We start from the raw sequence: 12,273 nt of genomic DNA, 5'->3' as shown, positions 1-12,273 counted from the left end.
GCTGTGGAGACCTTAACACAGCAGTGCTGGGGGAATTAAAGACACACACACAAATATAGCATGTGGAGTGGGAAATCAGGGGACTCACAGCCTTCAGACCTGAAAGCCCCAAACAGAGTTTGACCCACATATTTATTAACAGCAAGCCAGTGATAAGCATTATTTCTATAGATTATAGATTAACTAAAAGTATTCCTTACGGGAAACAAAGGGATGGGCTCTGGCTAGTTATCTGCAGCAGGAGCATGTTCTTAAGTCACAGATCGCTCATGCTGTTGTTTGTGGTTTAGGAACACCTTTAAGCAGTTTTCTGCCCTGGGTGGGCCAGGTATTCCTTGCTCTTATTTTGGTAAACCCACAACCTTCAGCATGGGCATCATGGCCATCATGAACATGTCACAGTGCTGCAGAGATTTTGTTTATGGCCAGTTTGAGGACCAGTTTATGGCCAGATTTGGGAACCTGTTCCCAACACATTACAACTGATACACCAGAAATTCAAAGGATCATTATTAGGTACCATATGTTGATAAACTGGAAAATATAGAAGGAATGGATAAATTCTTAGGAACAGACAACAGGCCAAAATTGAACCATGAAGAAATCCAAAACCTGAACAGGTCAATAAAAAGTAATGAGATTGAAACCATAATAAAAGATCTCGCAGTAAAGAAGAGCCTGGGACCCAATGGCTTCACTGCTAAACTCTACTAAACATTTAAAGAACTAATACTAATCCTACTCAAATTGTTCCAAAAAACAGAGGAGGAGGAAATACTTCCAAACTGATTCTATGAGGCTGGTATTACTCTAATGCCAAAACCAGACAAAGGCATATTAAAATAAATAAATAAAAACTATAAGCTAACATCTCTGATGAATATTGATGTAAAAATCATCAAGAAAATACTAGCAAGTGAAATTCAAAAATATATTACAAAGATCATTCATCATGACCAAGTGATATTTATTCCAGGAATCCAAGAATGGTTCAGCATATGCAAATCAGTCAATGTGATACATTATATCAACAGAATGAAGGAAAAAACCATATGATCATTTAAATGGATGCTGAAAACCCTTTTGATAAAGATCAACATCTTTCATGATTTAAAAAAAAACTCAGAAAACTGGGTATAAAAGGAGTGTACCTCAACATAATAAAAACCATATATGACAGACCCACAGTTGGTTTTATACCTTCTGGGGAAAAACTGAAAACTTTTTCTCTTAAATCTGGAACACGATAAGGATGCTCACTTTCACCGCTGTTATCCAACATAATACTGGAATTCTTAGCTAGAGCAATCAGGCAAGAGAGAGAAAGAGAAAGAAATAATGGGAATCCAAACTAAAAAAGAAGTCAATTATCCTGTTGGCAGATGATATAATCTTATATTTGAGAAAACCAAAAGACTCCACCAAAAAACTACTCAAACTGATAAACAAATTCAGTAGTTTTAGGATACAGAATCAATGTACAAAAATCAGTAGCATTTCTATATATCAACGGTGAACAATCTGAAAAGGAAATCAAAAAAGTAATTCCATTTACAGCCACCACAAATAAAATTAAATACCTAGGTATTCATCAGAGAAGTTAAAAATCTTCACAACGAAAACTATAAAATGTCGATGTAAAAAAAATGGAAGAGGACACAAAAAAATGGAAAGATATTCCATGTTCACAGATTGGAAGAATCAACATTATTAAAATGTCCATGCTACACAAAGCAATCTACAGAGTCAATGCAATCCCTATCAATATACCAATGACATTCTTCACAGAAATAGAAAAAACAATCCTAAAATTAAATGGAATCACAAAAGATTCAGAATAGCCAAAACTGTCCTGAGAAAAAAGAATAAAACTGTACGAATCACATGATCTGATTTCAAAATATACTACAAAGCTATAGTAACCAAAACAGCATGATACTACCATAAAAACAGACACATAGACCAATAAAACAGCATAGAGAACCCAGAAACAAATCTTCATACCTACAGTAAACTCATTTTCAACAAAGGCACCAATAACATACACTGAAGAAAAAAAGTCTTTTCAATAAATGGTGCTGGGAGAATTGAATATTCATATGCAGAAGAATGAAACTTGACCCCCATCTCTAACTGTATATAAAAATCAAATCAAAATGAATTAAAGGCTTAAAATCTAAGCCTCAAATTATGAAACTACTACAAGAAAACATTGGGGAAGTCCTCCAAGACGTTGGTCTGGGCAAAAATTTATTGAATAATACCTCACAAGCACAGGCAAACAAATCAAAAATGGACAAATGGGATCACATCATGCTAAAAAAAAACTTCAGCATAGCAAAGGAAACAATGAACAAAGTGAAGAGACAACTCACAGAATGGAAGAAAATATTTGAAAAAACCCCATTTGATAAAGAATTAATAACCAGAATATGTAAGGAGCTCAAACAACTCTATAGGGAAAAAAAATCTAATAATTCAACTTTAAAACAGACAAAATATTTGAATAGACATTTCTCACAAAAAGACAAACAAGTGGCAAGCATGCATATGATGATGATCATTGATCATCAGAGAAATCCAAATCAAAACTACAATGAGATATCATCCTAGCCCCATTAAATTGGCTTGTTTTCTCCTGAGATGGAGTCTTGCTCTGTTGCCAGGCCAGAAGGCAGTGGCACGATCTCAGCTCACTGAAACCTCCACCTCTTGGGTTCAAGTGATTCCCCTACCTCAGCCTCCCAAGTAGCTAGGACTATAGGCATGCACCACTATGCCCAGCTAATTTTTTGTATGTTAGTAGAGACGGGGTTTCACCATGTTGGCCAGGATTGTCTCAATCTCCTGACCTCATGGTCTGCCTGCCTTGGCTTCCCAAAGTGCTGGGATTACAGGTGTGAGCCACTGCACCCGGCCTAAAATGTCTTTTATCCAAAAGTCAGGCAATAACAAATGCTGGTGAGGATGTAGAGAAAAGGGAAACCTCATACACTGTTGGTAGGAATGGAAACCAGTACAACCACTATGGAGAACGTTTTGGAGGTTCCTCAAAAAACTAAAAATAGAGGTATCATGTTATCCTGCAATACCACTGCTGGGCATATACCCCAAAGAAGAAAATCAGGGTACTAAAGAGATATCTGCATTCCCATGTTTATTGCAGCACTGTTCACAACAGCGAAAATTTGGAAGCAACCCGTGTATCTATCAACAGATGAATGGATAAAGGAAATGTGCTACTTATACACAATGGAGTACTATTCTTCCATGAAAAAGAATGAGATCCTGTCATTTGAAGCAACATGGATGGAACTGGAGGTCATTATGTTAAATGAAATAAGCCAGGCAGAGAAAGACAAACATCAAATGTTCTCACTTATTTGTGGGATCTGAAAATCAAAACAATTGAACTTATGGAGAGAGAGAATAGAAGGATGGTTACCAGAAGCCAGCAAGGGTAGTGAGAGGGATGGAGGAAGGTGTGGATGGTTAATGAGTACAAAAAAAAATTTAGAATAAATAAGACCTGGTATTTGACAGCACAGCAGGGGGACTATAATCAATAATAATTATGCACTTTAAAATAACTAAAAGAGTATAATTAGATTGCAACACAGAGGATAAATAGTTACGGAGATGGGTACCCACTTTTCCACGATGTGATTTTTATGTATTGCATACCTATACCAAAATATCTCATGTACCCCATAAGTATATACACCTACTGGGTAGCCACAAAAATTAAAAATTAAGACTATATTAATGTAAAAAAAAAAAAAGAGTTGCTTACATTCCAAAATTCACAAAATACAAAATGAATAAAAATCATAGAACAAATTTCATAGCATTGTACAAATAAGTATATATGGCTGGGGATAATATTTTCAGTGACTATACTTTATAAGAATTCTAAAGGTACTATGTTTCAAACACCTTGGAAGTGCTCTGGAAAACTTCTACTTGGAAAGCCAATGCAGGATGTATAGAAAATTGCAGAGCGGAGCTATGTCAAATCCATAACAGAAGAGAGCAACTGGGGCCCATTAGTTAGCTCCATTGGCTTCCCCTTGGTTGACTATTCTGGATCTTTTCCTTTCTTTTCACATCCCTTAAACTAACTTACTCCAGTGCTTTCCATATTAGCAAATTATAATCATTAAAAAGACATCAACTCAGATATGGGAACAAAAAAGACACAGAAAAAGAAAGAATAAGAAAAAAGATAGAAACTAAATCTGTGTAAACACATGTTTACTTGAGGGTCTGCTTCTGGTACCACTGCTGGGCCAAGAACTATATCAACGTGTCCAGTTAGGAAAGAGAAAATTCTTTCAAACAAAGGCGATTTAATACAGAAAGTTGGTTATTGATGTGTTGGAAGGTGAAAAAATTACAAAGGGCAAATTGAGGTCACCCAAAACATTAAGAACATTAAGCTCCTGAGGGAGGACTAAAAAGAGGTGGTACGGTTACCAGAACTAAAACCTCAGAGGAAAGGGTATAGCCCAGTGGCTGCTCAGAAGGCAAAGCTCATACTTACACTTCCAAGAGAATGTGGCCCAGCTGTGGCTGGTTGTCCCGTCCTGCAGGACAGTCGGTCCCTGGAAGGGGGAGTGGGAATGGAGGAGACAAGAAAACACAAGAAATGGAGACAAGACAAATAGCCTGATCAAGTCTCGTTTAATGGTGGCAGTGCAATGCCTTATATAGGCTGGCAGGGGAAGAGGTTGGGCCAGGGCGGTGACGGGGGGGCTGGGTCTTCTCAAATTACAATTGCGCATGCGCCGTGGGTTTGTAATGTTCCCGGGCGCGGGATTGCACCTGCGCCTTAGGCTGCATATCTTTCTGGGCGCGAAAAGGTCGGCGCCTGCGGGAAAGGTTTGGGCGCCCGCGGGAAAGGTTTGGGCGCGCGCGGGAAAGGTTTAGGCGCCCGCGGGAAAGGTTTTAGGCGCGCGGGAACAGGTTATAATGAAGAACCCGGAAATGTGCCATTTTGTCTCCGCTTTGCAGAGATCAAGCAACAGAGGTCGGCTAACTCCCGGCCTTATGGCTCCGGACAGCTGGTCCCTGTGAGAGTAAGGCAAGGCTGGTGCCAAGAGGGCCTAAAACAGCTGATCCAACCGTGTGACATGGAGTGACACTAGTGGGAATTGGAAAGAAAGTCCCTTCTCCCCTCCACTGCTTTCAAATCTCTCCAGCACCTCTCATTGGCAGAACCATTAGAAAAGCCAGATGTCAAGGGAGACTGGGAAATCAAATTTGGAGAGTCACAGCACTGACAGCATAGAACAAATTATAAAAGGGTAAACTGTGTGAGACAATAGGTAAATAAACAACATTGCATTTTTGTTTACTTCAATTCCAACCTACACTCATCCTTGCTTACCTCCAATGGCCACATATACGACATCTCCCTTTCAGAAAATGAAACTCCTCCTTCTGGTCCTTCCCAGCACTGTTTCAAGAGGTTCTCCTTTCTCCAGCATCTTCAGACACCCCGAGCTTTCCTGACTGAGAAACAATTCTAAGAGGTTTTCTCCAGAGTTCAAGTTCCTAACTAAGGAATAATAATGATGGTAATAAAAATAGCTAACAATTAAGTGGCACTTAATATATGCCAGGCACTGTTCTAAGTGCTTTATATTTACTAACTCATTTAATTCTCAGATCAATCCTATGATGTAAGGTACTACTCTGATTCCTTTTCACAGGTAAGGAAACCATAGCTCAGAACCAGGGCCCCCAGATCTTTCCAGACTGCCATGATCTTGTGAAACAATAGGTAAATAAATAAACTGTGTGAGACAATAAGGTAAATAATCTTTCCAGACTGCCATGGTTCTTGCACAGACAACTAATTGCTGTGAAAGAAACTCCCACTTAATCTAATTTTCCCTCCAGCTGCTCTACTGTTTCCTTCCCTTGGATGACAAACTCCTAAAGAATAACTTGCTCCCCTTTCTGACCCTTTCTGATTCCTCAGCCTTTGGCTGCAGGCCCACCCTCCCTCCACAGTCATTAAGGACCTCTGGGAACCAATTCCAAGGCTTCCTTCAGCTTCCTTCCTCTTGACTTCCTGCGGCAGAGTTATCTTCTTTTCATGACTCTGCCTTATGTAATTTTCAGATTGTTGTCCATCTCTTCACTTTTCGCTATCAACTTTCTCAAAGACGGTTCTTCCCTCTAAAATTTATCTCTCAAAAAATTAATTCATATTGAGAGTTAGAAATTATCACCTCTCACATTATTGGTCTCAAATCCATGTATTGGGTCATTTTATATTGCATACAACATCCCTTTGCTTCCCAGTACCCAGCTGGAATTTTCACTCAGCATATTTCAAAGTTACCTAAAATTTAACATGTTCAAATTAACTTTCTTTTTTAGTCAATAAAGCTGCTTTCCTCCTACTCCTTCAGGCAGGAATGTTTGGAGTTGTTTTGGAGTTATCACAAGTTTTGATTTTTTTCTTTAAAATTTATTTCTTCATTCCTCCCTTGCTATTTCTGCTAAGTCCTGGAACTAGAGCAGTGAGCAGATGAAAGCACAGACTTTGGAGGCAGACAGTCTGAGTTCTTACTCTGATTCAGCCACACCCCGGCTGGGGGCCCTGGTTCTGGGCTATGGTTTTCTTACCCTCGAAAAGGAATCATGTTACTACCTACATCATAGGATTGATCTGAGGATTAAATGAGTTAGTAAACATAAAGCACTTAGAACAGTGCCTGGCATATATTAGGTGCCACTTAATTGTTAGCTGTTGTTATTATCATCATTACTATTCCTTAGTTAGGAACTTGAACTCTGGGGAAAATCTCTCAGAATTGTATCTCAGGAATTTGCTTAACCTCTTTTATCCTCAGTTTCTTTACAAAGTGTGACTTATGATACTATTTTCCTAAAGAGAATTAAGTTAAAAGATATAAGTAAAGCACTTAATAAAGTAATCACTCAATACATTTTGGCCATTGTTAGTAATATAATGTGATTATCAATGAAATTAATATGATTCTATGTGAAATCACTGTAGATTCTTCATCCTTAAAAAACTATTTTCAATTTATAGATGGTGTATTCATCTCTTCTGACACTATGAAGAAATACCCAAGACTGTGTAATTTATAAAGGAAAGAGGTTTAATTGACTCACAGTTCTTCATTGCTGGTGAGGCCTCAGAAACTTACAGTCATGGGGGAAAGCAAAGGAGAAGCGGATACTTCTAAAAGGGTGGCAGGACGGAGTGAGTGCAGCAGTGGAAATGCCAGATGCTTATAAAACCATCAGATCTCATAAGACTCATTCATCATGAGAACAGCATGGGGGGAAACCACCCTCATGATCCAATTACCCCCACCTGGTCCCACCCTTGACGCATGGGGATCATCAGGATTACAATTCAAAGTGAGATTTGGGTGGAGTCACAGAGTCAAACCAAATCAGATGGTATATATTCTTTTGTTGCCCTTCATTTGTATATATTCTTTTATTGTTGAAATTGTGGAATTCATGCCGTTTTTTATTATTTTAAATTATTATATGATATTTTTGTTTCTCCATCATGTTAAAATGATTATTGACATAGCACTTTCTTATACCAATCTACAATATTTAACTAAACCATTTGCTGAACATTAAGATTTTTTGAGTTTGGTACTCAGAGGAAGCTGCCAGGAATACGTGTACAACTTTGTCTTTTGGCTTGTCTGAGATTATTTCCCAAAATCTTTCATAGGGAGAGATATGAACAAGCATTTCCAACATTCTATATATATGTGTTTTATGAGAGAATTAGGACCAAGTTGGAAAAATATTTTCTTTTTTCTTTTTTTTTTTTTTTTTTTTGAGACTGAGTCTCGCTCTGTCGCCCGGGCTGGAGTGCAGTGGCCGGATCTCAGCTCACCGCAAGCTCCGCCTCCCGGGTTTACACCATTCTCCTACCTCAGCCTCCCGAGTAGCTGGGACTACAGGTGCCCGCCACCTCGCCCAGCTTGTTTTTGTTTTTGCATTTTTTAGTAGAGACGGGGTTTCACCGTGTTAGCCAGGATGGTCTTGATCTCCTGACCTCGTGATCCGCCAGTCTCAGCCTCCCAAAGTGCTGCAATTACAGGCTTGAGCCACCGCGCCCAGCCAGGAAAAATATTTTCTAACTCGAGGGTAGAGGAGATAACTTTAACTTTAACTCTCTCACCAACTTTGGTTTCAATGTCAAAGTGAAATGAAGTGAATACTTGATTTGTGGTGTTGAATTTGGGTAGATTAAACATACGACCCTAGAAGCTTAGACTTTTTGCTCCTTAGTCTGCTTCAACCCCACAATGTCTGAAATATGTTAGACTATGCATCTGTGATAACAGTCCTACATTTTCCCTATCCAAATATGTTTAAATAAATATTAACCACATTGTTTTGCCAAGTCATTTGACCAATAAAATGAGGAATTTGAACAGTATAACTTCTGAGATCCTTGCCAGTTACAGTGTTTTTCCTCAAGCCTTGTGCAATGTGGAGCTATTATTCAGGGTGGATAGCTGTCTTACTCAAACTCTGTTTTGCCCCACACCTTTTTTTTAGTGGAAAGAATAAGGGCATCAGACAGATGTGAGTTGGGATTCTGCCTCTGCCACTTACTAGCTTTGTGACACCTTTGAAGATGATGTGGCTTTCTACACCTGCATAACCTCAACCCTCTGGTTTTCACTGATTGCTTCACAGCCAGACATCAGACCCAGGTTGGACCCCTGACTCAACTGTGTCATTGAGAGACTCCAGTTAAAACATAGAAGAATCAGGGTCAGAGTGTATTCAGAAAGAGAAAGAGAAAAAGAGAGAAGCAATGAGGAGAGACAGCCCTTGATGTCCAGTTGCTCAAGATATACCAGTCACTTCCTGTGCTTTGATGTTTCTGTGACTGTCTGTTACATTATACTATAAAACTCATTAACACCAGCCTGACTGCAGTTCTGTTTTTGAAGCCAACATCTCTGACTTAAAAAGCACATTCAGAGATCTGTAACTTCTGAGCTTCTTTTACCTCATCTATAAAATGAAACTAAATAATAATAACACTTTCCTTGTAAGATTGAACTGAGGATTCTATGTAATAATGGATGGAAAACTCTGAGTTCTGAAAACATAGTAGGTGCTCAATAAATTATGGTCATTAACTTCCTGCAAATTTATGCATCATAAATAAACCGCCAATATATTAGGAATTCAAATTATTTCTGATTCCCTACCATGTCTGTACATCACTCTGTAAACACGCCAGTCCAATGAGTCTTTTAAATTGGTTGCAACAAGTGAACTCTTTGATGCTATCCAGACTAAGTAGCTACACTCCCTTCCTTTACACTGCTCTCCACAAAGTGGGTGAGCAGAGTAATGGCCATTTTCTAGAAGTGATGCCTACTCAATCACCATAAGACCACAATGAGGCAATGAAAAACCTTTCTCACCTCTCTGCTAGGTGGAGTAGTGCAGCCCTAGTAGGACTCTCTATACCTGCATAATTGGTGTAACTAGAAACAGACAATAATGTTGTTACCTTGACAATTCTAGAAGAATATAGTTTATGTATATATGTTGACAGACTACATCCAATTGAATAGTTAAATGCATTGTAGTCCTCAAGTCTTGGTAGAAGACTTGAGATTTATTTTTAAAAAATCAAACTCATATTCACCTATATTCATGGCATTGAACAAAGAACAATGGAGTGCCCAAGTGAGTTTTTTGGTCTGTTTGCCAAGGTGATCACTTTTGAGTTTCTAAATGTCTTCTCTCTACAAAGTCTTCTTCTTCTAAGTTCTTTGATCAGAATGCCCTCTCCCTGACACAGTACTACCCAGATAGGCTGACATGCCTTCCTGTGTGCCTTTTTCCTCCCTAGATTGAGAGCTTCCATTTATGGATAATAATTGCAGCTAGTATTTGTTGAAGATTCTCCTATCTGCCATAGATGCTTTACATGGATTATTTCATTTACTCACTAAACAATCTTTTAAAGAGGTGCTACTGTGTCCAGAATGGGTTCCTTCTGGTGGGTTCTTGGTCTCGCTGATTTCAGGAAGGAAGCAGCACACCCTCGCAGTGAGTGTTACAGTTCTTGAAGATGGTGTGTCCGGAGTTTTGCTCCTTCAGATATTCAGATGTGTCCAGAGTTCCTTCCTTACGGTGATTTGTGGTCTCGCTGACTTCAGGAGTGAAGCTGCAGACTTTCACAGTGAGTGTTGCGGCTCTTAAAGGTGGTGCGTCCACAGTTGCTCATTACTCCTGGTGGGTTCGTGGTCTCACTGACTTCAGGAGTGAAGCTGCAGACTTCCGCAGTGAGTGTTACAGTTCTTAAAGGTGGTGCATCTGGAGTTTTTTGTTCCTCCTGGTGGGTTCATGGTCTCGCTGGCTTCAGGAGTGAAGCTGCAGACCTTCGTGGTGAGTGTTACAGCTCATAAAGGCAGTGGGGACCCAAAGAGTGAGCAGCAGCAAGATTTATTGCAAAGAGCAAAACAACAAAACGTCCACAGCAAGGAAGGGAACCCAAGGGGGTTGCTGCTGCTGGCTCTGGTGGCCAGCTTTTATTCCCTTATTTGGCCCCACCCACGTCCTGCTGATTGGTCCATTTTACAGAGTGCTGATTGGTCCATTTTATAGAGTGCTGATTGGTGTGTTTTTACAGAGTGCTGATTGGTGCATTTACAAACCTTTAGCTAGACACAGGGCGCTGATTGTTGCTTTCTTACAGAGTGCTGATTGGTGCGTTTACAAAGCTTTAGCTAGACACAGAGTGCTGATTGGTGTGTTTACAATCCTTTAGCTAGACAGAAAAGTTCTCCAAGTCCCCAACTGACTCAGAAGCCCAGCTGGCTTCACCTCTCAATCCCCCACTAAAGATGACACCCCAACTGCTGTTGGGAATTGGGTGATGACCGCTCTAGCTACTTCCTGCTGGATAGGGGCTAAGAAGGGGCCCTGTGGTTGTAGTGTCTTCCAGAGTGGAACTCTTTAGGCCAGTGAAAGGGCCAGTGGATTGGTCCAGCAGTCCTCAGTAGAAGTTGTTAGTTGAGCTCATTTGGGGTTCCATTTGTAAGACCATCTGTAGCTTAGTGGCCTCGATTCTAGAGGAAACAAATTTGACAAGGAGGTTAAAAATACAGGGCCTGAAGGCAAGTAATAGCAAGATGGATGCCATGGGAACTAGAAAGGGGAGAAGTCATATTGCCCAACTCCAGAGGTTGGTATAAGAGTTTGAAAGGCAATATCTGATTTCAGAAGCCTTTTCCTGTAAATGCTGGGAGACATCTCGTACTATCCCTGATTGGTTAGTATAAAAATGACACTCTTCACCTAAGAAGGTGCAGAGTCCTCCTTTCTCAGCAGTGAGAAGGTCTAGGCCTCAGCAGTTTTTGAGAGTCACTGCTGCCACAGAGTCTATTTGGGATTGTAGAATAAGGATAGGTTTTGTTCTTTCTTGTAAACTGTCTGAGAAATCCTTTTGGAGTGTGTGGTAGTAGGATAATACATGTTACACTGTTGACTTTTAGCAAACTTTACTTTTGTTGAAAAATTTGTAAGCTTGGGATTTCAATTATTCTTTGCTATTAATAAGACCTCATGCAGTCCATATTAACTTAGAATTGGTATAGAAGCCTCCTTCCTGATACTGTAAGTACTTTAAGCTTTGGCTGAGCACAAACAACTTGCAAGTTTGATACCCATTGTGTCTTTTTCCCTTAATCGCCTGTGAGGAACCACCTATCATCCTGTCCTGAAGGGAGTTCCTCCTAGATCTGGTCAGACCTTTGTATGGTAATTAATTAAGATTTAGATCCCCTGTTAGGAAACCTGTTGGGTTAAAGATTTTTGATAGGAAGGCTACGGGTTGTCAGTGGCCTCAGTGCTTTCAGGGTACACCCTTGTTTACACTGACAACAAGGTAGTATTGGAGTGTTATAGGGTTACAGAGAAGACCTTCAATTATCAATTATAGGTTTTAAATTTACCCTGGCTTTTAAAGGAATAGGGTACACTGTTTTTTCTTTACTACTTCTATCTCTCTTTCTCTTTGACTTTTTCTTTGTCTCTCTCCTTCTGACTCCCTTTTTGTCTGTCTCTTCCTCTCTCTCTTTGACTTTGTCTCTTTCTTTCTTTCTCTCTGACTCCCTCTTTGTCTCTCCCTTCCTCTCTGTCTCTTTCTTTCTCTCTTTCTGACTCCCTTTTTGTCTCTGTCTCTTTCTCTCTCTCTATGACTTTCTGTCTATTGAGAGGTGAAGCCGG

Source organism: Piliocolobus tephrosceles, chromosome 3 (assembly GCF_002776525.5).
Source record: "Piliocolobus tephrosceles isolate RC106 chromosome 3, ASM277652v3, whole genome shotgun sequence".
In the NCBI taxonomy this organism is placed as follows: domain Eukaryota; kingdom Metazoa; phylum Chordata; class Mammalia; order Primates; family Cercopithecidae; genus Piliocolobus; species Piliocolobus tephrosceles.
The sequence above is the reverse complement of the archived record's forward strand: the minus strand, read 5'-3'. Positions refer to the sequence as shown.